The 27787-nt window shown below is 46.6% G+C and overlaps 1 protein-coding gene across 1 annotated transcript in view; it reads left to right on the forward strand.

The window, feature by feature from the left end:
* Positions 1-27787, forward strand: part of FAM13C (family with sequence similarity 13 member C) — a 794386-nt gene that overhangs the window by 489805 nt on the left and 276794 nt on the right. The window lies entirely within an intron of this gene.

A 27787-nucleotide genomic window follows, 5' to 3' on the forward strand; every position in this document is an offset into this window, starting at 1 on the left:
ACTGGAGAGATACAGGCTCAACAATTGGCAGTCCAACATCGGCTGTACGAGACAGTCGAAAGGGTGGGGAAACTGCTTGGTAATGTCCATTCAAGAACACAATCACACACACAATACACCTAAGGATATAGCGGGGCCTTTGCCGGATATTACACGGACCTTTATGCAGCTAAATCACAGACGAGTGAGGTGCAAATAACCCAATACTTAGACACAATTGAGCTGCCCTCACTCTCCCAGGCGGAGAGGGACATGCTAAAGACCTTACTCTAGAAGAAGTGATGGAGGCCATTAGCCACCAAAAGTCGGGGAAAACCCCGGGCCCAAATGGACTCCTGGGAGAATTTTTTTAATTGAATAATAGCCTGATGGCCCCGCATTTATTACATATGTTACAGGCAACAAGGGATAATCCCAAAGGATAATCGAACAGCCACTGTAGTGGTAATCCATATAACAGGGAACCCTCCGGAAGAATGTGGGACCCTTCAACCCATATCTCTGCTCAATGTCGAAACAAAGATTCTGGCCACTCTTGAGAGTTATCGCCCCCCTGATACATAGAGACCAATCCGGTGTTATGCCAAAACGAGCCACACGCTTTAACTCACGGCACTTGGCTAATTGGATGGACACGGTTCAGGATCGGGCTAGCCCCCATCTGCTCCTTTCACTTGACGCTGAGAAGGCGTTCAATATCATTCATTGGCCCTTTATGAGATGCATCTTGGAAAAGTTTAGATTTGGTCCAATATTTACGGAATGGTTGGCACTTCTCTGCAATGCGCCCGAGGCTAGAGTCCAGGTCAATGGAGTTGTATCAATGAGCTGGTCGATTCAACGAGGCACTAGGCAGGGTTGTCCCCTGTCTCCCCTACTATTTGCCCTCATATTGGAGCCTTTGACTTGTGTAGTTCAAGGGTTGGGTGGTTTCATAGATCAGTCCCGAGCTTTAGAGGCTGAACACATATCGCTTTATGCCGATGATATTTTATTATATGTTAGGGACCCACCCGAGACACTCCCCAAATGTTTTTCAAATCTTTGAGGAATATGGCCACCACACAGGATATAAGATTAATTGGAGTTAATCCACCTTATACCAGGTGGGAAACCTCAGACCTACCCGAGCTGCCTACGATTGTCTCAGGAGGGGTTTACATACCTTGGACTTTCAATCACCACTGAGGTAACAGCCAAGTTAGATCACAATATCAGGCGAATCCTTTTAAATTTTCAGGAAGACTTTAAGAGTTGGAGGAAACTCCCTCAGATGATCATGGGGCTGGCCACTATGTGCAATATGATCACACTCCCTCCGTTACTTTATATTTTGCAAAACACCTACTGCAAAATATCGGAGACCGTGTTTACAACCCTCAACAGCGAGCTACAATTGCTTCTATGGGACGGGACTCAGCTGCGAATAGCGCTACAAACACTGCAGCGAAACCCGTACAATGGGGGTCTGGCCTTACCGGATTTCGGGGCCTGCTACAGAGCGGCCCATCTCATTATAATTAATGAATGGAACCACGCTCCGAGAGACCAATCCACCTACATGTTGGAAAGATTACAATTCAAGACCGTACACAATTACACTATATATTTGGCAGTAAAGGCAGCAGCCGGCTCCTACCACCTACCCAAAGACTACTGGTGGGTGGAAAAGTGCTGAGATGCAAATGAAATAGGATAAGAAACCTACCAGGGAAACCCCATTATAGGAAGGAACTAGACTAGCAGAGATTGGAAAACTGAGAGGCCTTAAACAGTGGGATCTAATAGGGATCTCCAAAATAGGGGATGTCATAGAGAAAGGCGCATTGGACCCATTCACTTCGCATCAAGCCTCTTAACAACTTCACAACACTCAATTCTATGCCTACCTTCAACTGCAGCATGCCTGGCAAGCTGAGGGACTAGATGCGGAAACGCTGCAGGAATATGCCCCATTAGAAGGCAGACTCTTGTAGGAAGATAGTCCGACTCAAGCCATCTCGTTGGTATATAAAACACTAATTAACAATATGCCTGACAACCTATGCCCACTTAGAGCTAAATGGGAACTCACTACTGGCCCAATGGAGGACATCGATTGGGAGGCTGCCCTTATGCACCCACGTGAAGTGGCGATTAAACTAAAACTAAGGGTTATTCAGTATACAATCCTACACAAGACTTACTTTGACTGAGCGAGACTGCACGCTATGGGGAGAGCAGATAACCCGGATTGCCTCTGATGCCACACAGAATGCAGTATATTTATAAACACCCTCTGGGAGTGCAGAAGGATTCAAACATATTGGAGTAAGATAGTGAAGGAACTCAACAATATACTGGAAGCCCAGCTTGAGTTAGAACGTAGATTCCTCCTGCTGGGAATCCCAGCAGATGTGGACCTGCCACGTCATAAACTCATGCTGGTTAACTTGGGACTGGTGGGAGCCAAGAGGGACATAGCTCGATATTGGGGTGCCCGTCAACTCCCTACACTCAAGGAATGGAGAACATGTTTAGATCTGTAGATGGTGCCGAGAAAGTGACATACAGAGCAAGTGGCTGTCCCCGAAAATTCCATAAGATCTGGGCTCCATGGATAAAATATTATGGCTTGGAACTGGGTGCGTAGGAGGAGGACTAGACTTGATACTGGGAAGATCGGGTAGAGAGCCCTGAAAATTGCGATGCCTGACTCATTGCTGATAAGTGTGGATAATTTAGATGTGACACTCAGCACATGTATATATGTAACATTAGAGTCTCATCTCATGCTCTCTTTCAGAGGAATTGTTGCTATATTTTTTGCCCTACACCAAATGCTGATGCCCGAAAACCACCTTATATCGTGTATTCATCATTTCATTGTTTGTAAGTTCAAACTATCAAAAATAAATCAAAAAATATATTTTTTTTAAACAATGGCTATGCACAACCACAGTAAACATCAGGTGTTGTGTGAGTGTGTGGTGAATGGATGCACAGGCACACACATGCTAGCACACACACACACACACGTGGAGAAGTGTGGCTCAATGGTTAGAGCGGCAGACCCTGATGCAGAGGTCTAGCCCGGGACCCGGGTTCAATTCCCCTCCTCGGCGGGTCTTGAGCTCAAAATTCCACGGACCTGATAATTCTCGCCTCGGTGCCTATTCCAATCATGGAGTCCCACTCTGCAACTCTGGGCAATAGCTTGCTTAATCTCCACAACGGCCCCCACACGCTAAGGATGCCTGGCCTCCACCTTGGGGGTGCCCAGGAGTGGACACCTCACAGGGAAAGCCAGGATGGGTTCCACAGCGGTATTCGTACAAGCGCCTTGAGACCCTTGTGGGTGAGTAGTGCGCTATACAAGTATCAATTTACATTTACATTACAATTTACATAGAAATGCATGTACACAATCAATCAATCAGAGTACTTGTAAAGAGCGCTACTTACCCGTGAGGGCCTCAAGGCGCTGAGGGGAGGGGGGATGCTGCTACTGCTCGAAGAGCCAGGTCTTGAGGAGTCTTCTGAAGGCGAGTAGGTCTTGGGTCTGCTGTATGAGGGTAGGGAGGGTGTTCCAGGTCTTGGCGGCGAGGTAGGAGAAGGATCTGCCGCCGGAGGTCGTTCATTGGATGCGGGGGACAGCAGCAAGGGCGAGGCTGGCAGAGCGGAGCTGGCGGGTGGGGGTGTAGAAGCTGAGTCTGCTGTTAAGGTAGGCTGGTCCGGCGTTGTGGAGTGCTTTGTGTGCGTGGGTGAGGAGATTGAAGGTGATCCTCTTGTGGACGGGGAGCCAGTGTAGGTCTCTCAGGTGGGGGGTGATGTGGCTGCGGCGGGGGACGTTGACGATCAGTCGGGCGGAGGCGTTTTGGATGCATTGTAGTCGTCATAGGTGTTTGGCTGGGATTCATGCGTAGAGTGCATTGCCGTAGTCCAGTCTGCTGCTGACGAGGGCCTGTGTCACCGTTCTTCTGGTTTCGGTCGGGATCCACTTGTAGATTCTGCGGAGCATGCGGAGGGTGTTGTGGCAGGAGGAGGAGACAGCGTTGACCTGCTTAGCCATGGAGAGGGAGGAGTCGAGGATGAATCCTAGGTTGCGTGCATGGTCGGTGGGTGTTGGTGCTGTTCCCAGTGTGGTCGGCCACCAGGAGTCGTCCCAGGCTGAGGGGGTGGGTCCGAGGATGAGTACCTCCGTCTTGTCCGAGTTCAGCTTCAGACGGCTGCTCCTCATCCAGTCGGCGACGGCCTTCATTCCCTCGTGGAGGTTGGTTTTGGCGGTGTGTGGGTCCTTGATGAGGGAGAGGATGAGCTGGGTGTCGTCGGCGTAGGAGATGATGTTGAGGTCGTGAAGGCGGGCCACTTGTGCGAGGGGGGCAATGTAGATGTTGAACAGCGTCGGGCTGAGGGATGAGCCCTGGGAGACACCGCAGATCATGTCGGTGGCTTTGGATTGGAAGGGTGGGAGGCGGACACTCTGGGTTCTGCCGGAGAGGAAGGACGTGGTCTAGTCAAGGGCCCTCTCCTGGATTCCAGCTTCCAGGAGGCGTGTCTTTAGAGTGCAATGGCAGACCTTGTCGAAGGTGGCTGACAGGTCCAGGGGGATGAGGGCTGATGTTTCACTGTTGTCTAGTTGGTGCCTGATGTCGTCTGTGGCGGCGATGAGGGCTGTCTCGGTGGTGTGGTTTCGTCTCAATCCGGACTGGGATGGGTCCAAGATGTTGTTGTCTTCCAGGTGGCAGGCCAATTGCCTGTTGACGATTGTCTCGATGACCTTTGCCGGGAACGGGAGCAGGGAGATAGGCTGGAAGTTCTTGAGGTCCTTGGGGTCTGCCTTGGGCTTCTTGAGGAGGGCGTTGATTTCGGCGTGCTTCCAGCTTTCCGGGAATGTCGCTGTTTGGAAGGAGATGTTGATGATCTTCTGTAGTTGGGGTGCGATGGCTGCGTCTGCTTTGTTGAATACGTGGTGTGGGCACGGGTCAGACGGAGATCCTGAGTGGATGGAGTTCATGATCTCGCGTGTCTCGTCGTCATTGACGTTGGACCAGGAGGTCAGGCCGATGGCGCTGGTGGTGTTCACAGGGGGGGGTGGAGTCTGGCATAGTTGGGGGGGGTTGTGGTGTTGAAGTTGTTGTGGATGTCAGCGATCTTGGGGTAGAAGAAGATGGCTAGTGAATCGCACAGTTCTTCTGAGGGTGGGATGTACACACACACATTACCCTTGGCTTGCAAAGCATATGTCCTGAAACCTTACACCTCGATGTCTTCGGAATGACTGGACGCTCATGCGTTGCCTATGATTTTCAGTGTGTGCATCTCAGGCCTTCATTCAATTCCTTATGTCTTACGAATGCAGAACTAGCACGCAGCAGCCTTTTCTTGTAAACCACAGTCTTGTGCCACAACGTAATGATTTCAGAATGGAACAACATGCACGCCCTGCTCTTGCTGGTAATGCATGGGTACAGGGGGGTCATTCAACATATAACACCTAAAAACAGTGTAACATATCTGTTTCCTGTTCTCAGTCAGTCCTTCCCTCCTCACCCTAGATGCTCTCAATATATGTCTGAAGAAGCACGCAGAGTACCTTTGGAGTTACACCTAAGACCTTTCCGTGTGGTGGTGTATTAAACCTGGGGTCTCAAGAAAAGACCACATGCCTTCAATATATGCCCGAAGACGCAAGCAATTTCCCTATGTGGTAAGACATGAGCCCTTCCTTTGTGGTAGCATTAAAAAACTGTGGTCTCAACAAACCCCTTAATGCGCCAGAGTATATGTTTAAAGACATACACTGCGTTCCTGCCTTGTAATGCAAGGCACAATATGTAATTCCTTCCCCATATGCTAACAGAATAGCTGAACATACCTGCATTACTCCCACCTTATAATACATGTGTCCTGCATCCTGCATGCCCTAAGAAAAACTGGGTTGGGAATGGCCATACAGTCAGGTAGTTAAAGCAGGAAGACAGAAGTGTAAGTACTCCCATACAATACAGTATTTGCTTCCCATTCAAATGGGTTGGCACTGTCCCTTTAAAAGTATTGTATCTTAGCTGAAAGCTTCTGGTTCCCTACCTTTAAAGCTAGAAAGTCTTTGCTCTGCATCTAAAAAGAAGGAAGAGTGCTGCATTCCTGCTAACAGATGTGAAGGCAGTTGGAGCCTGACAACACATGCCCATTGTAAGCACTGCTGAACAGAGAGCATCTGCACCTGTCCCTCTAGTGCCATCAAACCCCAAAGTCCACAGAATTGCTACCACAACACACATCACATTTTACAACTCTCAGGGGGGAGGGCAATTCAGTATCCTGAGCGCACAACCTACTGGGTTGCTGTGCCCGCAAATAAGTGAAAAATTGGAAACACCAAGGGTCGGTAGTGGCACTACATGAATTGTGACAGTAGAAACACATTAACAGTGTCTTTCAAGATTAAAACAAACAAGACATTTCCAAAGCATGGCTGTTGGTATAGTTTGCACACTCAGGAGGGTGTCAGTGTAGAGCAGCTTGTGTGCCAAGCAGGGCACGTTGTGTGCAAGGCAGAGAACAGATGAAAAGATGCACATCGCACCACAGCCCCTTACTGAATCTACCAGGGCCCCACTGCCCTGTGCCTGTCCCATCCGCTTCCTCTGTAAGCAGTCATTGTCTGCCAACAATTGTAAAAGAGGACTCTTTGACAAGAAAGCCAGCTAGTCACTGTGCACTGGCAGGCTGGACGTACAGTGAACCACTGCAGGCAGCAGGCACTGCACAAACAGGCTCAGATGAGTGGGGCCCCTTACCTGTGCAGGTGCAGCAAAAAAGTTGCTGTTTTCCAGGAGCAGCCTAGAAAATATTTTTGGGTGCAAAATGCCCCCATACAGCCACCTACACACCCACAAAACCACTCACACACCCACTCACAGACCCTTACAGCCACTCACACTAATCGATTCAGATACTCAAATATCCACTCACAGGAAAAAAAGAAAAAAAAATAGAAATTCACTGGCAAAAAACAAAGTTTACAGGGATGTTATAGGTAGTCTCAGATTTCACTCGAACAAAACCATTGAAATGTATCAGTTATACTTACCTGAGCTACTTTTAACATATGCCCCCACAATGCACTGCTTATGAACTAACATATTACATCACTCATTACCTGATCAGTGGCATCACTGATGACAGCACCAATGACATCCAGGATGACATCATCCAGCCAGTGTTAGTGTTTTGTTCACATTTCTGAGACTTACACATGTATACTGAACTACTGCATATGTTAAATTACTATTCTTTTTGTTCTCCTAATGAGGGATAGTCTTTCTAACATATGTCCTCTGAGTAGCTGTGGATGCGTCTGTAACAGTGTGGGAGTGGATGTGGGAGAGTATATGTATGAGTGAATAAGTGTGTGTGAGAAGCTGTATGGGTAAGTGACTGTGTGAGTGGCTGTATTAGTAGGTGAGTGGGTTTGTGGGAGTTGGCGCTAAATAGGTGAGTGAATGGCTGTGTGAGTGGCTCTGGATGTCTAAGTGGTTGTATGGGAGACTTAGTGGCGTGTGAATGGCTCTATGGGTGAGTGACTGGGTTTGTAAGTAAATGCATGGGTAAGTATGTGGCTGTTTGAGTGGGTGTATGGATAAGTGAGTAGACGTGTGAGTGCTTGTATGGTTATGTGAATGATAAGTGAGTAAGAGGCTCTGTGAGTAGCTGCATAGGTAAGTTAGTCCTAGTGTGGGTGGTTGTATGGGTAAGTGAGTGATTATCTGAGTGGATGTATTGGTGTGTGAGTGGCTGTATCGGTGAGTGAGTGTTAGTGTAAGTGGCTGCATGGGTATGTAAGAGTGTGTGTAACTGAGTTTCTGAGTGCTAGGGACTTGAATGGCTTTATAGGTGTGTGAGTGGCTGTATGGGTATATGGATGACTATGTAAGTGGACATGGAGGTGAATAAGTAGGTGTTTGAATGGTTTTATGGGTGTGTGACTGAGTGTGTAACTCACTGTCTGGCTATGTGAGTGGTAGGAGTGAAACTGTGTGTGTAAGTGCCGGCCTTACTGTGTGAGTGGGTGCAATTTTATACTGTTAGATTACATACTATGAGCAATCATCAACATCTAATTTCAAACACATTCATTAATTCTGGCTTAATAAAACACGTCTTTTTCAGTACAGCAATCCCTCTTCCTCCATTGTGTTCTCATCTAACCTCCCTTCTAATTTGCCTTTTACTATAGTATCTATAAGCTACACATTTTCTTTCAGCTTATATAAACTCATATTGTTTTCTTAAATATACGTTTTTATCATACAACCTAATTGAAAAATCTCTTTGCTGTTGTCCAACTTTTATTTTAATATCTGTTAATACCTCTTTTCCACTGCAAATCTCAAGTCAGAAATATGGCAATCCTCCTCCACTCTCAGTACTAAAGTATCAATAAAGTCTACCGTTCCCACTGTGCTCTCACTCATACTCCTGAACTTAGCAAATCACAGACTTCCTTTCATCTTTTATTTTTATTATGCTACTTCTAAATGGTCACCATTGTTTTAACCTTTTCTATGTTCCTGTGACGCAGCCCAATTTAGTAAGCTTTTCGCAAAAGCTCACACGACTTTCTCTCAACAGCATACTAGCTTCACATTAACTGTAGCAGGTGTTGTTGACTGTTTGCAATTTCAAGCATATCCCAAACTTTTATTTTTATTTTTCCGAAGCCAATTACAGCGTTAGTTCCTTTTTTCTTAAAGTCACTACCTAATTTTAGCGACTTGCACATCTTCACCATCCACTCAAAAATGTTCTTCTATATTTCACTTGCTGTCCTCCATTGTTACTGCCTTTCAAAGTTGCTTCATTCTGCTGCGGCATTTTCCTGTGTGCTACTCCTTTTTGTCTCTAAAATGGCCAGAGTCTGGCTTGTGATACAAAATTGTGTCTTTTGAGCCATAGAGAGGCCTAGACAGGGACCTAGGTCTCCCTAATGAACACACTACTTGGGTTGGCTAGAGAGGATTGAAGTGGCAACAAGTGCTGCCTTGGTTTAAAAGCATTGTGGATTGCTAACATCCAGACCTCATGATTGTGTACTGGGGAGGCAATGGCCCGCAGCCCCTCTCTCTGGGCCAATATCCGCCCTGGGAACCACCCCCCTCCTGGGGCCTATTTGAGCACCGGAGACCCCATCCCCGAGGATGGCACCCACACCGGGCACCCACTGCATCTTTGTTGGGGGCCGAGGGGAGCCCTAAAGGCCTGCGGCCCCAGCCAGCACCCGCCTCCAGCAAGAGCCAGCATTGCTCCTGCCCACAGGGAGCAGATAAAAATGCTGCTTTCCACAGGCAGGAACAATATTTTCATCTGTTTCCCTGCCCTCTTCAGTGCAGAGAGGGAAACAGATGTAAGTGTACTTAGTGTTTGCTCTCACTTGGCGGGAGCTTTGAAATTGCTTCCGCAAAGCATTAGCAAACACAAGTTTCCCTGCCTGCATCAATGCAGACATGGAAACTGATATGTCTCGGGGGTAGGCACCCCGGCACATAACTGTAGTCGCCCAAGGGAATGGGGTCCCTAAGGCCTTCAATAGCTCTAGGAGGGGGCCAAATTTTCCCTCCCCATTTCTGCATGGCTCGGTCTGGGGAGGAGGGGTCGGCAAGCTCCCTCCCTTTTTTTTCACGGCCAGGTCCCTAGGGCTGCTGGCCCCCTCTCCTTCATATTTCATAGCTGGGCCCCAGGGGTGGCAGTCCCCAGGGCAGAAATTGGCCGAAGAGTGGGGCTGCATGCCACCCTCCACCTATGAAATAAGGCTGGGCCCAGGGCGATAGGGTCCCAGGCAACCCCTCCTCCCCTTCTTCTATTCGGTCTGGCCCCAAGGGATGGGGTCCCTGGGGCCGAATGGAGCCCAGGAAAGGGGTGCAGCATGTGCCCCCTCTCCTATAGATTAAATTATGGATTCCCCCAGGGACCTCTCCCACCTGAGGGGCTAGTAAAACACAAGCGTGGGAAACCGCACTTGTGTTTTTTTTTTTTACTTTTCCACGGATCCCTAGCGAATTCTCAGAAAAAGTTTAAAAAAGCTTTTTGGGACCCCAGGCCTAGGGAGTTAGGGTATTTCTACCATCTCCCCTTGTCTCGTTTTTTTATGTTTTTTCTTGGAACTCGGCCAAGTCCTAAAGTGGATGCCACCACTTCTTGGCTGAAGTGGTGGCAGACAATCAGATCTCACCATGACGTCTGTCAAATCAGCGGGGAGTTCACGTCCCTAGATACACATAAATCTTTTTTCTTTAAATACATCAAATTACAAAAAGCACTCTTTCTGTGTACCAAGAGCTAGCTTTCTGCCAAATTTGGTGTAAATCCGTTCAGCAGGGCGGCCTGTGCTCAAGTCAAAAATCCCTCTAGGAAATTGCATGGGAAAATGTGTTTTGGGCCCTCCCCCTCGCCTTTTTTCCCAGACTGCACTTGACAAATCTCCCCAAATATTTCCAGATAACAGCTAAAGTGAGTGGCAAACTAGTTTTTAAAACTTCGGGAAGATTTGTCAAACAGTGCCAAAGTTATTAGCAAAACAAAAAACGCTTTTCCTATGGAAACTAGTTCCTAACTAGAACTACCTACTGGTGACCGCCAGTAGGCTTTATATATTACCTACTGGTGGTCACCAGTAGGTAGTTATAGTTAGGACCTTGTTTCTCTAGGAAAGCGTTTTTTCTTTTGCTAATATCTTTGGTGTCGTTTGACGAATCTTCTCAAAATTTTCAAAACTAATATGCCACTCACTTCAGCTGCTGTGTTGAAAGTTTTGGGATGGTTCGTCAAGCTGGGCTGAGAAAACGCGGGGGTCCCAAAATACTTTTTCTCCATGTTAATTTTCATAGGAAACTGTTGACGCAGCTACAGTCCGGACTGCTGAACGGAACTACAACAAATTTGGCAGAAAGGTAGCTCTTGGTCCAGAGTGCACTCTTTGTGTTAAATAGTGTAAATGGGTTCAGTAGTTCCTGAGAAATGTAAAGATTTCTCAGATATACAACTGTGGCAGCGGTGGATCCACGAAACCTCCCTATCCCCTGCCCGAGATCTGATTGGCTGGCAACACTTCAAACCAGGAAGTGTTGGCAGCCATCTTGTGACTCAGCTGAACCGAGTCACAAGTAAAACATTTATAAAACGAGAAAAGGGGACAGGGTAGAAACACCCTGACCCTTAGACCTGTTCAGGGTGTCCCATAGGGACTTCCAAGGTAATAAAAAACATATTTTTTTACATTTTCTGCAGTATTCGTGGTGGATCCGCGAAACTGTGTGGATTTCTTTTTTAAAAACTAAGCGTGGGCACACACGCTTTGTTTACTCTAGTCCCCCGGGTAGTCAAGGTCCCCGGGGCAATTAGACATTAAGATTCGGGCCTGCATGGGTCCCTGCAGCCCCGGGGACCGCAACCTCACCTGGACTTTATTATAATAATAATGCGTGGGGTGGCTCTAGCTCCCATATGCAGCCCCGGGTCCGCCACCTCCCCGGGGCTAATTCTTTTTAATGAGGAGGTGGTCCGGGGAGCTCTGGCCCCCCACATCCCCCCAGGGACCGCCACCTCCTTGGGGCTCTTATACAAAAATGCAGGGGCATGTGCCCACCTGCTGTCCCAGGGTCCACTATCGCCCCAGGGCTTTTTTAAAAATTGGAGGGGTTGGCCGACCCCCTCCTGGGGCCGTAAATGGCACTGGGGATGGCTACCCCCCAGGGACAGCTCCAGCAATGTACCGGGGTGCCCACCCCGGGACATGGTTGTTTGTTATGGGATGGAGTGAGCAGTGCTCCTGCCATCCCATAGCAAACAAGTCTGCACCATCAGTAGCGTGAGCCATAGCAAACTTTTTTGTGAGCTGAGAGGTCCAGACAGATCGTGTAAAGCTAGAGACAGGATTTCGAACCATAATGCCAAGCGCTATTGTACTTATATTTATTGTGTCAATTAATGTAGGAGATACATCTAGGGTAAATATTAAAAATATTGTGAGCAGCAGCCCCTGCAGAGCAGCCCCGTTTATGATATTTTTGCTCAGATGCAGGGTGGGAATCTCTGGACCCCAGTTTAATTGTGCATATATTACAATACTGGAGAAAAGAAAGGTCAATGCATCTTGGTCACTTAAACAGTATCCAAAACACCAATATGAACTTAGTGTGAAAAAATAGTGGTGTACCTAACTTCATCTGGTGGTGTAGAGTAGTGCCTGTGTGTGACTCAAATACTTCATTAAAACAAGGGATGTGGGCCAAGCTCCTGAGGGGGAAAGTAGGTAGACATATTGTCTTCCTATCAGTTTCTAGTTGCTTTTAGGCAGTCTCAAAGGTAACAGACAGTAACGCTCAGAGAATGTTACGTACTTAATATGAACAGCTGCAGCAAAACAGAAGCCTGGGTTGTGGCCCAACACAGCACAACAATAACATGCACTGGAGAGCTATGATATGTATAAAGGGTATGTAAGTTCCTAATACATGGACATTACGGAAAATAAGAATATTTTGCTGTGCTTTTGTTTCGAGAGATGAGTTACTACCAGCACCCCTCTTTGGTAGACATGAAGGCTGAAGATGGCTATGTGGAATACACAATGGATTCTTCTAAAAGAAAATGATAGTTTGCTGGGCATGATATATGAACATCAGATCTGTTTGACCTGAAAGCAACTAAGAGGGTCACGTGTTAATCACTCTCCTAGCACAATGATTACTGGACTGTGCTCACCTACAAAAGAGCACAAGCCTTGAACGCCACTGTGTGCCCACCGCCAGACATTCAGTGCTCCTGTGATCACAACTGCTATATGTGGGCAATGAAGAGATATGTCATGGAACGTATCACAATTATTTGGGCAAAAAGATACTTGGGAGTAGAGGCAATTTCCAGGTTGATGCAGATTGGGTGGATTTGTCAGATTACAGCTTCTCACCTACAAAGCTGGCTTCAGACAAATGTGGCAAACAAAACAAGATGATGGACGGAGAGATTAAATTTTTCAAGCACTCACCGCCAAACACAGATCAGGGTTTAATCCATTCTTATTTTGCTCACCACGTCACCCCAGTTTGGAACCAATCATATGCAAATCAGTCTTGACCCTGCTCCTCATTGGAACAGTCCAGCTCGAACTGCCAGGCCGGGTCCTTTTATTTTGTGACCTTTCTTCAGACATACATAGCACACTTCTTCTTGTCTGACAAAGAAAAATGCAACTAAAAACATTCAGAAGGCTCTGTAAAAGTGTGCAAAGAATGTGTATCTGTTGGAATGATAGTGGCATCAGCTATTGTGGTACCCTTTTGAGAACCAAAGAGAAGATATTGTTATTGCCGAGGTAACAATTAAGCATTGGAAAAGTCAAGAGATCTGGCTTTACCTGGCAATCTATTGGCTTTGTCATTGCTTGTTTTGTTTTGTCATGGTCTCTGTAAAACTTGGAGAGCTGCAGGGCTCACGACCAGCACAAAAAAAATGTCTAAAAGCTCAAATATTTCTTCGGTCTCAAAAGTACACATCGCCATTGTTGTCCCTGTCACTGAAGGGAACTTCTTTGTGTGTGGATGTGCTCAGAATGTAATCACTCATATTAAAGTTAGTCTATGGTAGAAGTGTGCTGAACCACTGCCCCATGCTGTACACTGTAATTGGTGAAAGAAAAATGTGAATGACAACAGACCAATGAATGAAGAGGAATGAGTGAAAGCTCCTTTGAGTTACCACATTATATGCATAATTTTAGTAAAATCTAATGGTATTAGATAATGCTGCTATACCTGAACAATGGTAATGAAGAAACTAAAGATAAAAGCTCATCTCACACACAGCTACAAGGTGACGGTTCATTACTGCAAACAGGGATAGCTTTACTTCCAAGACAGTCTACAGTTGTTGACAAATCAGCGTGTACCATGCCGAGACTACAAGAAGTGGCGTTATGAACTCCCTTTAGCAGCTTGAGTGAGGGGCAGGCATTTCTGATTAACATAAACCATTTTAATGCATGTTTTTAGGTCTTTTGACTTTGATCAGAGATGGTTGGTCTCCTATCAGAGGCAAATAAATACCACTGCAAGAGGATAATGTGAGAGAGTTTTGTAGGCCTGGGGAACAAATGGAACAAGAGAACATGGAAGGAAGTGGGGTGATGAGTGGGGGATAAGGAATGAATGGATGGATGATGGATAGAAAAAGAGGATAAATAGATGGATTTAAGGCAGGATAGATGGATGGAGAGCATAATGGATGGCTGGACAGGGAAAAAGAAGGAAGGATGGATGAAGTAAGGAAAGAAAGATTGGAAAAATACAGAAATAATGATTGAGAGAAGGAAGGAAAAAAGACTTAGAGAAAAAATGTAGGAAAGGAAGGCCATTTCTTAATTTCGTTTGGGGATGGTTATCCCCTGAGTGACTGTATTGTCACCCATGTGTCATGGGCCCCACTGCAAGGAAGGAAGTTGGCTCCCAGGATGCTGTTTGAATTATACAATACAGCAACAATCAGACTTCTGTGAGCCCCCCATGCCTCTGAGCCCCAGTGCTACTGCCCCTACGGGAGCTGCACCCCTCGAAGCTCTGCGGGCATCACTGGTCTCAACCGCTGGCTCATTGAAATTTGAGATATAGTTTAAAGTGGGGGGTTATCTATTTGCGGCTACAAGGTATGTAGTAATGCACTGTGACAATTTTCAGCAAAAGAAATCATTTACACTAAGCATCCCTCCTCTATCCCCGACCACCTACACAGACACATTCACAGAGAGAGAGCTCTCAGCAAAGGCCAGTCCATCTAGAGTGCGGAAACCTCTCAAATCTCAGCGTTGACCCCACGCTCTTTCTGCAATAAACAAGTATAAGTTTGTTGTTCAGAAAAAAAGATATGCACAAACCTCGCAGGAAAACGGCACTCACAAAATGTAAAGTCAGTGTCCTGCATGCTGCTGCACATTTAGTTTCAGAGCTGTGCGAGTGTTAGTCATCACAGAGAGCAAGACAGCCATGTATTTTATAGTTTCGTACAATAAGGATTGCAGGTCCAGAGACAGCACCTGCCTGCATTGCCACAACACATTCACGCACTGCAGAGAGAACGTGTTGAGCGGCGCGCTGTTTCTCAATTTATCTGTTGAAACACTTCCAACTTTACATTTCAGTAACTTCAACATGCAAGCAACGGGCAATGCTTCAGCTACATAAAATTAATTTTCAAAAACTCCCAGCTGCTTCCATGTGCTTACAAAGCTCTGCATAACACCATCAGGCTTCCACTTTAGCACAGAGCAGCACAGCAGAAATAAGAACAGAATCATAAGAAAAGTTTTGGGTTACAACTTATGGCTAAAACGACATCTGCAAAATACATTAACAAGTAATCACAAATCTATAACCAAAAGAACAAGCCCGCGAGTGGTGCGTGCGAGCAGCCGACCTCTCTTTCCTTCTTTCATTTAGTTGCTTCCCTGTGAAATGGATCCAACAAGCATTGGCCGCGCGAAGCGGGAAGCTTTTAATAAGAGAAGCTGATGAGGAGGGAGTGCGAGAAGGGAGGTGGTAGGGGAGGTGATTCACACGCTGTAAGGCTTAATGAGCCAGAAAGCCAGATGGCCTGTGCATGTCCATGCGTGCGTAACCGCACGCTGGAGGACGGCAAAAGCCTTTGGGTAGCACTTTGAAAACCCAGTTACTAAATATCACACGAGGGCAGCGCATGCGCTGGCTCAGGCTTGACCTAAAAAAAGAAAAGGGGTCAGGGTAGAAACACCCTGACCCCATCGGCCTGCTCAAGGGGTCACACAGGAACCCCCAAGGACCAAAAAAAGCATGTTTGCCTGTTTGTGCAATACTCTTGCCTCTTTCTGCACCTCTGTTGCTTCTTTCTGCACTTCTCTTGCCTCTTTCTGCATCCCTCTTGTCTGTTTCTGTACCTCACCTGGCTCTTTCTGCACCTCAGTTGCCTCTTTCTGCACCTCAGTTGCCTCTTTCTGCACCTCTCTTGCCTCTTTCTGCACCCCTCTTGTCTCTTTCTGCAACTCTGTTGCTTCTTTCTACACTACTCTTGCTTCTTTCTGCACCTCTATTACCTCCTTCTGCATGCCTCTTGCCTCCTTCTGCATGCCTCTTGCCTCTTTCTGCACCTCACTTGCCTCTTTCTGCACCTCACTTGCCACTTTCTGCACTTCTCTTGCTTCTTTCGACACCTCTGTTGCTTCTTTCAGCAATTCTCTTGCCTCCTGCACTTCTCTTACCTGTTTCTGTACCTCTCTAGCCTCTTTCTGCACACCTGTTTCCTCTTTCTGCACCTCTCCTGCCTGTTTCTGGGCCTCTCTTGACTTTCTACACTTCTCTTGCCTCTTTCTACACCTCTGTTGCTTTTCTGTACTTCTTTTGCTTCTTTCTGTGCCTTTTACTTCTTTCTGTACCTCGCTTGCCTGTTTCTGCACCCTTCTTCCCTCTTTGTGCACCTCTCTTCCCTCTTTCTGCAGTTCTCTTGCCTCTTTCTGCATTTTTCTTGCCTCTTTCTGCACCTTTGTTGCTTCTTTCTATACCTCTTTTGCTTCTTTGTGCACCTCTCTTGTCTCTTTCAGCACTTTTCTTGCCTATTTCTGCACCTCACTTGCCTCTTTCTGTACTTCTCTTGCTTCTTTCTACACCTCTGTTGCTTCCTTCTGCACCTCACTTGCTTCTTTCTGCACCCCTCTTCCTGTACCTCTCTTGCCACTTTTTGCACCCCTGTTTGCTCTTTCTGTACCCCTCCTGCCTGTTTCTGCACCTTTGTTGCCTCTTTCTGTACTTCTCTTGCTTCTTTCTGCACCTTTGTTGCTTCTTTCCACACTTCTTTTGCTTCTTTCCGTACCTCTTACTTATTTCTGCACCCCTCTTGCTTCTTTCTGCACTCTTCTTCCCTCTTTGCGCACCTCTCTTCCCTCTTTCTGTACCTCATGTGCCTATTTCTACAGTTCTCTTGCCTCTTTCTGCACCTTTTACCTCTTTCTGCACTTATCTTGTCTCTTTCTGCACTTATCTTGTCTCTTTCTGCACTTCTCTAGCCTGTTTCTGCATCTCTCTTGCCTCCTTATGTGCCTCACATACTTCTTTCTGCACCCCTCTTGCCTCTTTCTGCACCCTTCTTCCTTCTTTCTGTACCTCTCTTCCCCTTTTTGACACCCCCTTTCTGCACCAATCCTACATGTTTCTTCACCATCATTTGCCTCTTTATGCAATTCTATTGCCTCTTTCTGCACCTCTGTTGCTTCTTTCTGCACTTCTTTTGCTTCTGTCTGTACTTCTTGCCTCTTTCTGCACCCTTCTTCCCTCTTTCTGCACCTCACTACCCTCTTTCTGTACCTCTCTTACCACTTTCTGCAGTCCTCTTGCCTCCTTCTGTGCCTCTTTTGCACCTTTCTGTACTTTTCTTGCCTCTTTCGGCACCTCTGTTGGTTCTTTCTCCACTGCTCTTGCAAATTTCATCACCTCTCTTGTAAATTTCTGCTCCCATCTTTGCCTCTTTCTGCACCCCTCTTACCTCTTTCTGCACCTCTATTGCATCTTTCTGCTCCCATTCCCTCTTTCTGCACCTCTTTTGCCTGTTTCTGCAACTCTCTTGCCTCTTTCTGTAGTCTCTTGCCTCCTTCTTCACCTCTGTTACTTCTTTCTATACTTTTCTTGCATATTTCTACACCCCTCTTGCCTCTGTCTGCACCGCTGTTGCTTCATTCTGCACTTCTCTTGCTTGGTTCTGCACCCCTCTTGACTCTTTCAGCACCTCTCTTGTCTTTTTCTGCACTTCTCTTGCCTCTTTCTGCACCTCTCTTGCCTCTTTCTGCACCCCACTTGCCTCTTTCTGCATTTTCGTGTTTCTTTCTACACCTATGTTACTACTTTAAGCAATTCTCCTGCCTCTTTCTGCAGTTCTCTCAGCTGTTTCTGCACATCTCTTGCCTCTTTTTATACCTCACTAGCTTCTTTCTGCACCCCTCTTGCTTCTTTCTGCACCTTCCCTCTTTGTGCAACTCTCGTCCCTCTTTCTGTACCTCTCTTGCCTCTCTCTGTAGTTCTCTTGTCTCGTTCTGCACTTCTATTGCCTGTTTCTGCACCCCTTTTGCCTCTTTCTGCACCTCTCTTGCCTCTCTGCACCTCTCTTGCTTCTTTCTGCACCCCTCTTGCCTCTTTCTGCACCTTCCCTCTTTGTGCACCTCGTTCTTATTTCTGTGCCTCTTTTGCTTCTTTCTGCACTTCTCTTGTCTCTTTCTGCACTTCTATTGCCTGTTTCTGCCCCTCTCTTGCCTCTTTCTGCACCTCTCTTGCCTCTCTCTGCACCTCTATTGCCTCTTTCTGCACCCATCTTGTCTCTTTCTGTACCCATCTTGTCTTTTCCTGTACCTCTCATGCCTCTTTCTGCACCCCTCTTCCTTCTTTCTGCACATCTGTTGCCTCTTTCTGAACTTCTGCTGCCTCTCTATTCACCTCTCTTGCTTTTTCTGCACACCGTTCCTCTTTCCGCACCTCTCTTGACTCTTTCTGTAGTTCTCTTGCCTCCTTCTGCATCTCTGTTGATTATTTCTGCACTTCTCTTGCCTCTTTCTGCACCTCTCTTGCCTCTTTCTGCACCCCACTTGCCTATTTCTGCATTTTCTTGTTTCTTTCTACACCTATGTTACTACTTCAAGCAATTCTCCTGCCTCTTTCTGCAGTTCTCTCAGCTGTTTCTGCACCTCTCTTGCCTCTTTCTATACCTCACTAGCCTCTTTCTGCACCTTCCCTCTTTGTGCACCTCTCGTCCCTCTTTCTGTACCTCTCTTGCCTCTCTCTGTAGTTCTCTTGTCTCTTTCTGCACCCCTCTTGTCTCTTTCTGCACCCCTCTTGCCTCTTTCTGCACCCCTCTTGCCTCTTTCTGCACCCCTCTTCTCTTTCTACACCTCTCGCCTCTTTCTGCACCTCTCTTGCTTCCTTCTGCACCCCTCTTGCCTCTTTCTGCACCTTCCCTCTTTCTGCACCTCGTCCTTCTTTCTGTGTCTCTTTTGCTTCTTTCTGCACTTCTCTTGTCTCTTTCTGCACTTCTATTGCCTGTTTCTGCCGCTCTCTTGCCTCTTTCTGCACATCTCTCTGCACCTCTCTTGCCTCTTTATGCACCCATCTTGTCTCTTTCTGTACCCATCTTGTCTCTCCCTGTACCTCTCATGCCTCTTTCTGCACCCCTCTTCCCTCTTTCTGCACATCTGTTGCCTCTTTCTGAACTTCTGCTGCCTCTCTATTCACCTCTCTTGTTTTTTCTGTACCTATCTTGCTTCTTTCTGTACCCCTCTTGCCTCTTTCTATACCCCTCTTCTGTATCCCACTTGCCTCTTTCTGCCCCCTCTTGCCTCTTTCTGCACCCCTCTTGCCTCTTTCTGTACTTCTCTTGCTTCTTTCTGCACCTCTGTTGCTTCTTTCTGCACCTCACTTGCTTCTTTCTGCACCCCTCTTCCCTCTCTGTACCTCTCTTGCAACTTTCTGCACCCCTGTTCACTCTTTCTGTACCCCTCCTGCCTGTTTCTGCACCTTTGTTGCCTCTTTCTGTACTTCTCTTGCTTCTTTCTGCACCTTTGTTGCTTCTTTCTGCACTTCTTTTGCTTCTTTCCGTACCTCTTACTTATTTCTGCACCCCTTTTGCCTCTTTCTGCACTCTTCTTCCCTATTTGTGCACCTCTCTTCCCTCTTTCTGTACCTCCTGTGCCTATTTCTACAGTTCTCTTGCCTCTTTCTGCACTTATCTTGTCTCTTTCTGCACTTCTCTTGCCTGTTTCTGCATCTCTCTTGCCTCTTTATGTGCCTCACATACTTCTTTCTGCACCCCTCTTGCCTCTTTCTGCACCCTTCTTCCTTCTTTCTGTACCTCTCTTCCCTCTTTTGACACCCCCTTTCTGCACCAATCCTACATGCTTCTTCACCATTCTTTGCCTCTTTATGCAATTCTATTGCCTCTTTCTGCACCTCTCTTGCTTCTTTCTGCACTTCTTTTGCTTCTGTCTGTACTTCTTGCCTCTTTCTGCACCATTCTTCCCTCTTTGTGCACCTCACTACCCTCTTTTTGTACCTCTCTTGCCACTTTCTGCAGTCCTCTTGCCTCCTTCTGTGCCTCTTTTGCTTCTTTCTGTACTTTTCTTGCCTTTTTCTGCACCTCTGTTGGTTCTTTCTCCACTGCTCTTGCAAATTTCATCACCTCTCTTGTAAATTTCTGCTCCCATCTTTGCCTCTTTCTGCACCCCTCTTACCTCTTTCTGCACCTCTATTGCCTCTTTCTGCTCCCATTCCCTCTTTCTGCACCTCTTTTGCCTGTTTCTGCAACTCTCTTGCCTCTTTCTGTAGTCTTGTGCCTCCTTCTTCACCTCTGTTACTTCTTTCTATACTTTTCTTGCATATTTCTATACCCCTCTTGCCTCTGTCTGCACCGCTGTTGCTTCATTCTGCACCCCTCTTGACTCTTTCAGCACCCCTCTTGACTCTTTCAGCACCTCTCTTGTCTTTTTCTGCACTTCTCTTGCCTCTTTCTGCACCTCTCTTGCCTCTTTCTGCACCCCACTTGCCTCTTTCTGCATTTTCTTGTTTCTTTCTACACCTATGTTACTACTTTAAGCAATTCTCCTGCCTCTTTCTGCAGTTCTCTCAGCTGATTCTGTACCTCTCTTGCCTCTTTCGATACCTCACTAGATTCTTTCTGCACCCCTCTTGCCTCTTTCTGCACCTTCCTTCTTCGTGCACCTCGTCCTTCTTACTGTGCCTCTTTTGCTTCTTTCTGCACTTCTCTTGTCTCTTTCTGCACTTCTTTTGCCTGTTTCTGCCCCTCTCTTGCCCCTTTCTGCACCTCTCTTGCCTCTTTCTGCACCTCTCTTGCCTCTTTCTGCACCCATCTTGTCCCTTTCTGCACCCATCTAGTCTCTTCCTGTATCTCTCATGCCTCTTTCTGCACCCCTCTTCCCTCTTTCTGCACATCTGTTGCCTCTTTCTAAACTTCTGCTGCCTCTCTATTCACCTCTCTTGCTTTTTCTGCACCTCTCTTGCTTCTTTCTGCATCCCTCTTGCTTCTTTCTATACCCCTCATCTGCACCCCACTTGCCTCTTTCTGCACCCCTCTTGCCTCTTTCTGCACCCCTCTTGCCTCTTTCCGCACCCCTCTTCCCTCTTTCTGTACCTCCCTTCCCTCTTTCTGCACCCCTGTACCCTCTTTCTGTACTGCTCCTGCATGTTTCTGCACCATCCTTTGCCTCTTTATGCACTTCTATTGTCTCTTTCTGCACATCTGTTGCTTCTTTCTGCACTTCTTTTGCTTCTGTGTGTACTTCTTGCCTCTGTGTGCACCTCACTTTCCTCTTGCCACTTTCTGCAGTCATTTTGCCTCTTTCTGCGCCTCTTTTGCTTCTTTCTGTACTTCTCTTGCCTCTTTCTGCACCTCTATTGGTTCTTTCTGCACTGCTCTTGCAAATTTCTTCACCTCTCTTGTAAATTTCTGCACCCATCTTGCCTCTTTATGCACCCCTCGTCCCTCTTTCTGTACCTCTATTGCCTCTTTCTGCTCCCGTTCCCTTTCTGCACCTCTTTTGCCTGTTTCTGCAACTATCTTGCCTCTTTCTGCTGTCTCTTGCCTCCTTTTTCACCTCTGTTGCTTCTTTCTGCACTTTTCTTGCATCTTTCTACACCACTATTGCCTCTGTCTGCACCGCTGTTGCTTCATTCTGCACTTCTCTTGCTTCGTTCTGCACCCCTCCTGACTCTTTTGGCACCTCTCTTGTCCCTTTATGCACTTCTCGCGCCTCTTTCTGCACATCTGTTGCTTCTTTCCGCACTTCTCTTTTTTCTTTCTGCACCCCCTTCCTTCTTTCTCCACCCCTCTTGCCTCTTTCTGCACTTCTGTTGCCTCTTTCTGCACCCCTCTTGCCTCCTTCTGCACCTCTCTTGTTTCTTTCTGCACTGCTCTTGATTCTTTCTGTGCCTCTCTTGCCTCTTGTTGCACCTCTGTTGGTTCTTTCTGCACTTCCCTTGCTGTTTCCACACATCTCTAGCTTCTTTCTGCACACCGTGCCTCTTTCCACATCTCTCTTGCCTCTTTCTGTAGTTCTCTTGCCTCCTTCTGCATCTCTGTTGCTTATTTCTGCACTTCTCTTGCCTCTTTCAGCACCTCTCTTGCCTCTTTCTGCACCCCACTTGCCTATTTCTGCATTTTCTTGTTTCTTTCTACACCTATGTTACTTCTTTAAGCAATTCTCCTGCCTCTTTCTGCAGTTCTCTCAGCTGTTTCTGCACCCCTCGCCTCTTTCTATACCTCAATAGCTTCTTTCTGCACCCTTCTTGCCTCTTTCAGGCACCTTTCTTCCCTCTTTGTGCACCTCTCGTCCCTCTTTCTGTACCTCTCTTGCCTCTTTCTGTAGTTCTCTTGCCTCTTTCTGTGCCTCTTTTGCTGCTTTCTGCACTTCTCTTGTCTCTTTCTGCACTTCTATTGCCTGTTTCTGTACCTCTCTTGCCTCTTTCTGCACCTCTCTTGCCTCTTTCTGCACCTCTCCTGCCTCTTTCTGCACCTCTCCTGCCTCTTTCTGCACCTCTCCTGCCTCTTTCTGCACCTCACATGCTTCTTTCTGCATCCCTCTTGCCTCTTTATGCACCCCTCTTCCCTCTTTCTGTACCTCTCTTGCCTCTTTCTGCATTCCTGTATCCTCTTACTGCACCTCTCCTGCCAGTTTCAACACCTCTCTTGCCTCTTTCTGTAGTTCTCTTGCCTCTTTCCGTGCCTCTTTTGCTTCTTTCTGCACTTCTCCTGTCTCTTTCTGCACTTCTATTGCCTGTTTCTGCACCTCTCTTGCCTCTCTCTGCACCTCTCTTGCCTCTCCCTGCACCACAATTGCTTCTTTCTGCATCCCTCTTGCCTCTTCATGCAACCATCTACCCTCTTTTTCTACCTCTCTTGCCTCTTTCTACATTCCTGTATCCTCTTACTGCACCTCTCCTGCCAGTTTCAACACCCCTCCCGTGCATCTTTACACACTTCTATTGCCTCTCTCTGCGCCTCTGTTGCTTCTTTCTGACTTATTTTGCTTCTTTCTGTACCTCTAGCCTCTTTCTGCACCTCTCTTGCTTCGTTCTGCACTTCTCTTGCCTCTTTCTGTACCCCTCTTGCCTCTTTCTGTACCCCTCTTGCCTCTTTCTGCACCTCTGTTGGTTCTTTCTGCACCTCTATTGCCTCTGTCTGTTCCCGTTCCCTCTTTCTGCACCCCTCTTGCCTCTTTCTGCACCACTGTTGGTTCTTTCTGCACTGTTCTTGATTCTTTCTGTACCTCTCTTGCCTCTTGTTGCACCTCTGTTGGTTCTTTCTGCACTTCCCTTGCTGTTTCCACACCTCTCTAGCTTCTTTCTGCACACCTTGCCTCTTTCTGTACCCCTCTCTCTGCACCTCTCTTGCCTCTTTCTGTAGTTCTCTTGCCTCCTTCTGCATCTCTGTTGCTTGTTTCTGTACTTCTCTTGCCTCTTTCTGCACTTCTCTTGCCTCTTTCTGCACCCCACTTGCCTCTTTCTGCATTTTCTTGTTTCTTTCTACACCTATGTTACTTCTTTAAGCAATTCTCCTGCCTCTTTCTACAGTTCTCTCAGCTGTTTCTGCACCTCTCTTGCCTCTTTCTATACCTCACTAGCTTCATTCTGCACCCCTCTTGCCTCTTTCTGCACCTTTTTTCCCTCTTTGTGCGCCTCATGTCCCTCTTTCTGTACCTCTCTTGCCTCTTTCTTTAGTTCTCTTGCTTCTTTCTGTGCCTCTTTTGCTTCTTTCTGCACTTCTATTGTTAGTTTCTGCACCTCTCATTCCTCTTTCTGCACCTCTCATTCCTCTTTCTGCACCTCTTTTGACTCTTTCTGCACCTCACATGCTACTTTCTGCACCCCTCTTGCCTCTTTATGCACCCTCTTGCCTCTTTATGCACCCTCTTCCCTCTTTCTGTACCTCTCTTGCCTCTTTCTTTAGTTCTCTTGCTTCTTTCTGTGCCTCTTTTGCTTCTTTCTGCACTTCTATTGTTAGTTTCTGCACCTCTCATTCCTCTTTCTGCACCTCTCATTCCTCTTTCTGCACCTCTTTTGACTCTTTATGCACCTCACATGCTACTTTCTGCACCCCTCTTGCCTCTTTATGCACCCTGTATCCTCTTACTGTACCTCTCCTGCCAGTTTCAACACCTCTCTTGCCTCTTTATGCACTTCTCTTGCCTCTCTCTGCACCTCTGTTGCTTCTTACTGACTTTTGCTTCTTTCTGCCCCTCTAGCCTCTTTATGTACCTCTCTTTCTGCACCTCTTTTGCTTCTTTCTGCACTTCCCTTGCCTCTTTCTGCACCCCTCTTGCCTCTTTCTGCACCTCTATTGCCTGTCTGTTCATGTTCCCTCTTTCTGTACCTCTTTTGTCTGTTTCTGCAACTCTCTTGCCTCTTTCTGCCGTTCTATTGCCTCCTTCACCTCTGTTGCTTCTTTCTGCACCACTCTTGCCTCTTTCTGCACCACTCTTGCCTCTTTCTGCACCCCTCTTGCCTCTTTCTGCACCCATCTTGTCTCTTTCTGTACCTCTCTTGCCTCTTTCTGCATCCCTCTTCCATTTTTATGCACATCTGTTGCCTCTTTCTGAACTTCTTCTGCCTCTCTATTCACCTCTCTTGCTTTTTCTACACCACTCTTGCTTCTTTCTGCACCCCTCTTGCCCCTTTCTATACCCCTCTTTCTGTACCACTCTTGCCTCCTTCCGCACCTCTGTTGCTTATTTCTGCACTTCTCTTGTCTCTTTCTGCACCCCTCTTTGCCTGTTTATGCACTTCATTTGCCTCTTTCTGAACCTCTCATGCCTCTTTCTGCAGTCTTCGTGCCTCTTGCTGCACCTTTCTTTCCTCTTTCTGTACCTCACTTACCTCTTTTTGCACTTCTCTTGCTTCTTTCTACACCTCTGTTGTGTCTTTCAGTAATTTTCTTGCCTCTTTCTGCACCCCTCCTCCCTCTTTCTGTACCTCTCTTGCCTCTTTCTTCACCCCTGTTCCCTCTTTCTGCACCTCTCTTGCCTCTTTCTGCACCTCTCTTGCCTCTTTCTGCACCTCTCTTACCTCTTTCTGCACCTCTCTTGCTTCTTTCTGCAATTCTTTTGCTTTTCTGTACCTTTTACTTCTTGCTGCACCCCTCTTACCTCATTCTGCAACTTCTTGCCTGTTTTTGCACCTCTTTTGCTTCTTTCTGTACCCTTCTTTCCTCTTTCTGCACCTCTCTTGCCTCTTTCTGCAGTTCTCTTGTCTCCTTCTTGACCTCTGTTGCTGCTTTCTGCATTTCTCTTGCCTCTTTCTGCAGTTCTCTTGCCTGTTTTTGCATCCTGGTTGCTTCTTTCTGAACTTCTCTTGCTTTCTGCTCCTCTCTTGCTTCTTTCTGCACTTCTCTTGCTTCTTTCTACACCTCTGTTGTGTCTTTCAGTAATTTTCTTGCCTCTTTCTGCACCCCTCCTCCCTCTTTCTGTACCTCTCTTGCCTATTTCTTCACCCCTGTTCCCTCTTTCTGTACCTCTCTTGCCTTTTTCTACACCTCTCTTGCTTCTTTCTGCAATTCTTTTGCTTTTCTGTACCTTTTACTTCTTTCTGCACCCCTCTTACCTCATTCTGCAACTTCTTCCCTCTTTGTGCACCTCTCTTCCCTTTCTGTACGTCTCATCTCTTTCTACAGTTCTTACCTCTTTCTGCACCTCTTTTGCTTCTTTCTGCACTTCTCTTGCCTCTTTCTGCAGTTCTCTTGCCTGTTTTTGCACCTCTTTTGCTTCTTTCTGTACCCTTCTTTCCTCTTTCTGCACCTCTCTTGCCTCTTTCAGTAGTTGTATTGCCTCCTTCTGTACCTCTCTTGCTTATTTCTGCATTTCTCTTGCCTCTTTCTTCACCCCTCTTGCCTTTTTCTGCACCTCTGTTGGTTCTTTCTGCACTGTTCTTGCTTCTTTCTGTGCCTCTCTTGCAAATGTATGGACACCTCATGGCTCTTTCTGTACCCCTCTTCCCTCTTTACCGCTCTTGCCTCTGTCTGCTCCCATTCCCTCTTTCTGCACCTCTTTTGCCTATTTCTGCAACTCTCTTGCCTCTTTCTGCAGTTCTCTTGTGTCCTTCTTGACCTCTGTTGCTGCTTTCTGCATTTCTCTTGCCTCTTTCTGCAGTTCTCTTGCCTGTTTTTGTACCCCAGTTGCTTCTTTCTGAACTTCTCTTGCTTCTTTCTGCTCCTCTCTTGCTTCTTTCTGCTCCTCTCTTGCTTCTTTCTGCACTTCTCTTGCCTCTTTCTGCATCTCTCCTGGTTTTTTTCTGCAATTCTCCTGCTTCATTCTGTACTACTCTTGCCTGTTTCTGTATTGAAATGGGAAGTGCAAGTGCAAGCTGTCAAGTTTAAAGGTCTGCGTGCTCTCTGGACTGAGGTATATGTCTACTTGTACATGTATTCTCATCTGAAGATGGTAGCTTAAAAAGCGGGTAGCTTCTCTTGTAGGTGGTCAAATCTTCTTAGTTCTGCTCTGTCATTCGGTTGCACAGGCAGACATGTCTTACGTATATAGGTGTTATAGAGCCCCTAAAATATACTATTGAAGTCCCATGTGCCCTTTATTATGCGCAGAAAGAAATACATGCACCTTTTTGTACACAAATTTACAGAGTATGCTCTTTGAAACACAGGTATTCAAGTATTTGCATGTTTAGTTTTTTGGAACATGTCACTAGGTAAAAGCACAGACACATGCATGTATACCTTCACAAACTTGGTGAAATTTACCACAGGGATATGGTTAGGATTGCTGTTTTACATTTGGTACACCTAACATTCTGAGCAGTCAATGTATAGTGAACCTTCAAGAGAAAGGACCCCTTCCCCTTTGTGAATATGTTGGAAAATATTTTTAAGAGCAGGCAGTGGTCCCAGAGACCACTGCCTGCCCTTAAAAAATGAAACTGAAAAGCTTAATTTTTCTTTTTTAAATGCATCTGGTTTTCCTTTAAGGACAATGGGCTGCATTTAAAAAAAAATAACTGCTTAATTAAAAAGCAGTCCCAAACATGGTGGTCTGCTGAGCCAAGCAGGCCACCATCCCTCGGAGGGCTGTTATTCCCAATGGGCTCGCAAATTGCGAAAGGCTCATTAATATTAGCCCGTTCATTGCTGCCGTCGGCCAATGACCATCGTGAGCACTACCTTAGTAGTGCTGCGCACGTCCGTTGGCCGACGCAGCCCCGCCCACACAATAGAAACCCCGCACTGCGGCGAAATTATCGCCGCTGTAAAGGGGTTAGTGAGCCTCGCAATTTGCGTCCCCATTGGGAATCGCAAACAGTGTGAAATACACTGTTGTACATTGGAAATTGCCCCTCGCAAATTGCGACTCCCAAAAGAGTCGCAATTTGCGATGCGCAATTTTCTTGGTCATACATCTGGCTCTCAGAGTCCCTAAATGTAATTTTCCCCTTCATTTTTCTTTAGGGAAATTGAACAGTAATAGCACAAAAATGGCTGAAATTAATTACACCAACTTTGTCAGAAAGATAGATATTGGTTGAGAAAGTGCGGTTTTTGTAAGCTGACATAAATCCGTTCAATAGTTTTGAGAAATCAAGGTTCAAATACTTTGCATACCTGGCGGTTGGGTTTCACCGGAAATTTGCGAGAGCTCTGCTATCATGCAAATTCAAATAATAGAGAGATCTGATTGTCTGAGGGGGCTTTGTATCCCATCAGCTGTCTCCCTTCCAAGCGAGTGAAAGTCCAT

This window comes from Lissotriton helveticus, chromosome 5_1 (assembly GCF_964261635.1).
Source record: "Lissotriton helveticus chromosome 5_1, aLisHel1.1, whole genome shotgun sequence".
In the NCBI taxonomy this organism is placed as follows: Eukaryota; Metazoa; Chordata; class Amphibia; order Caudata; family Salamandridae; genus Lissotriton; species Lissotriton helveticus.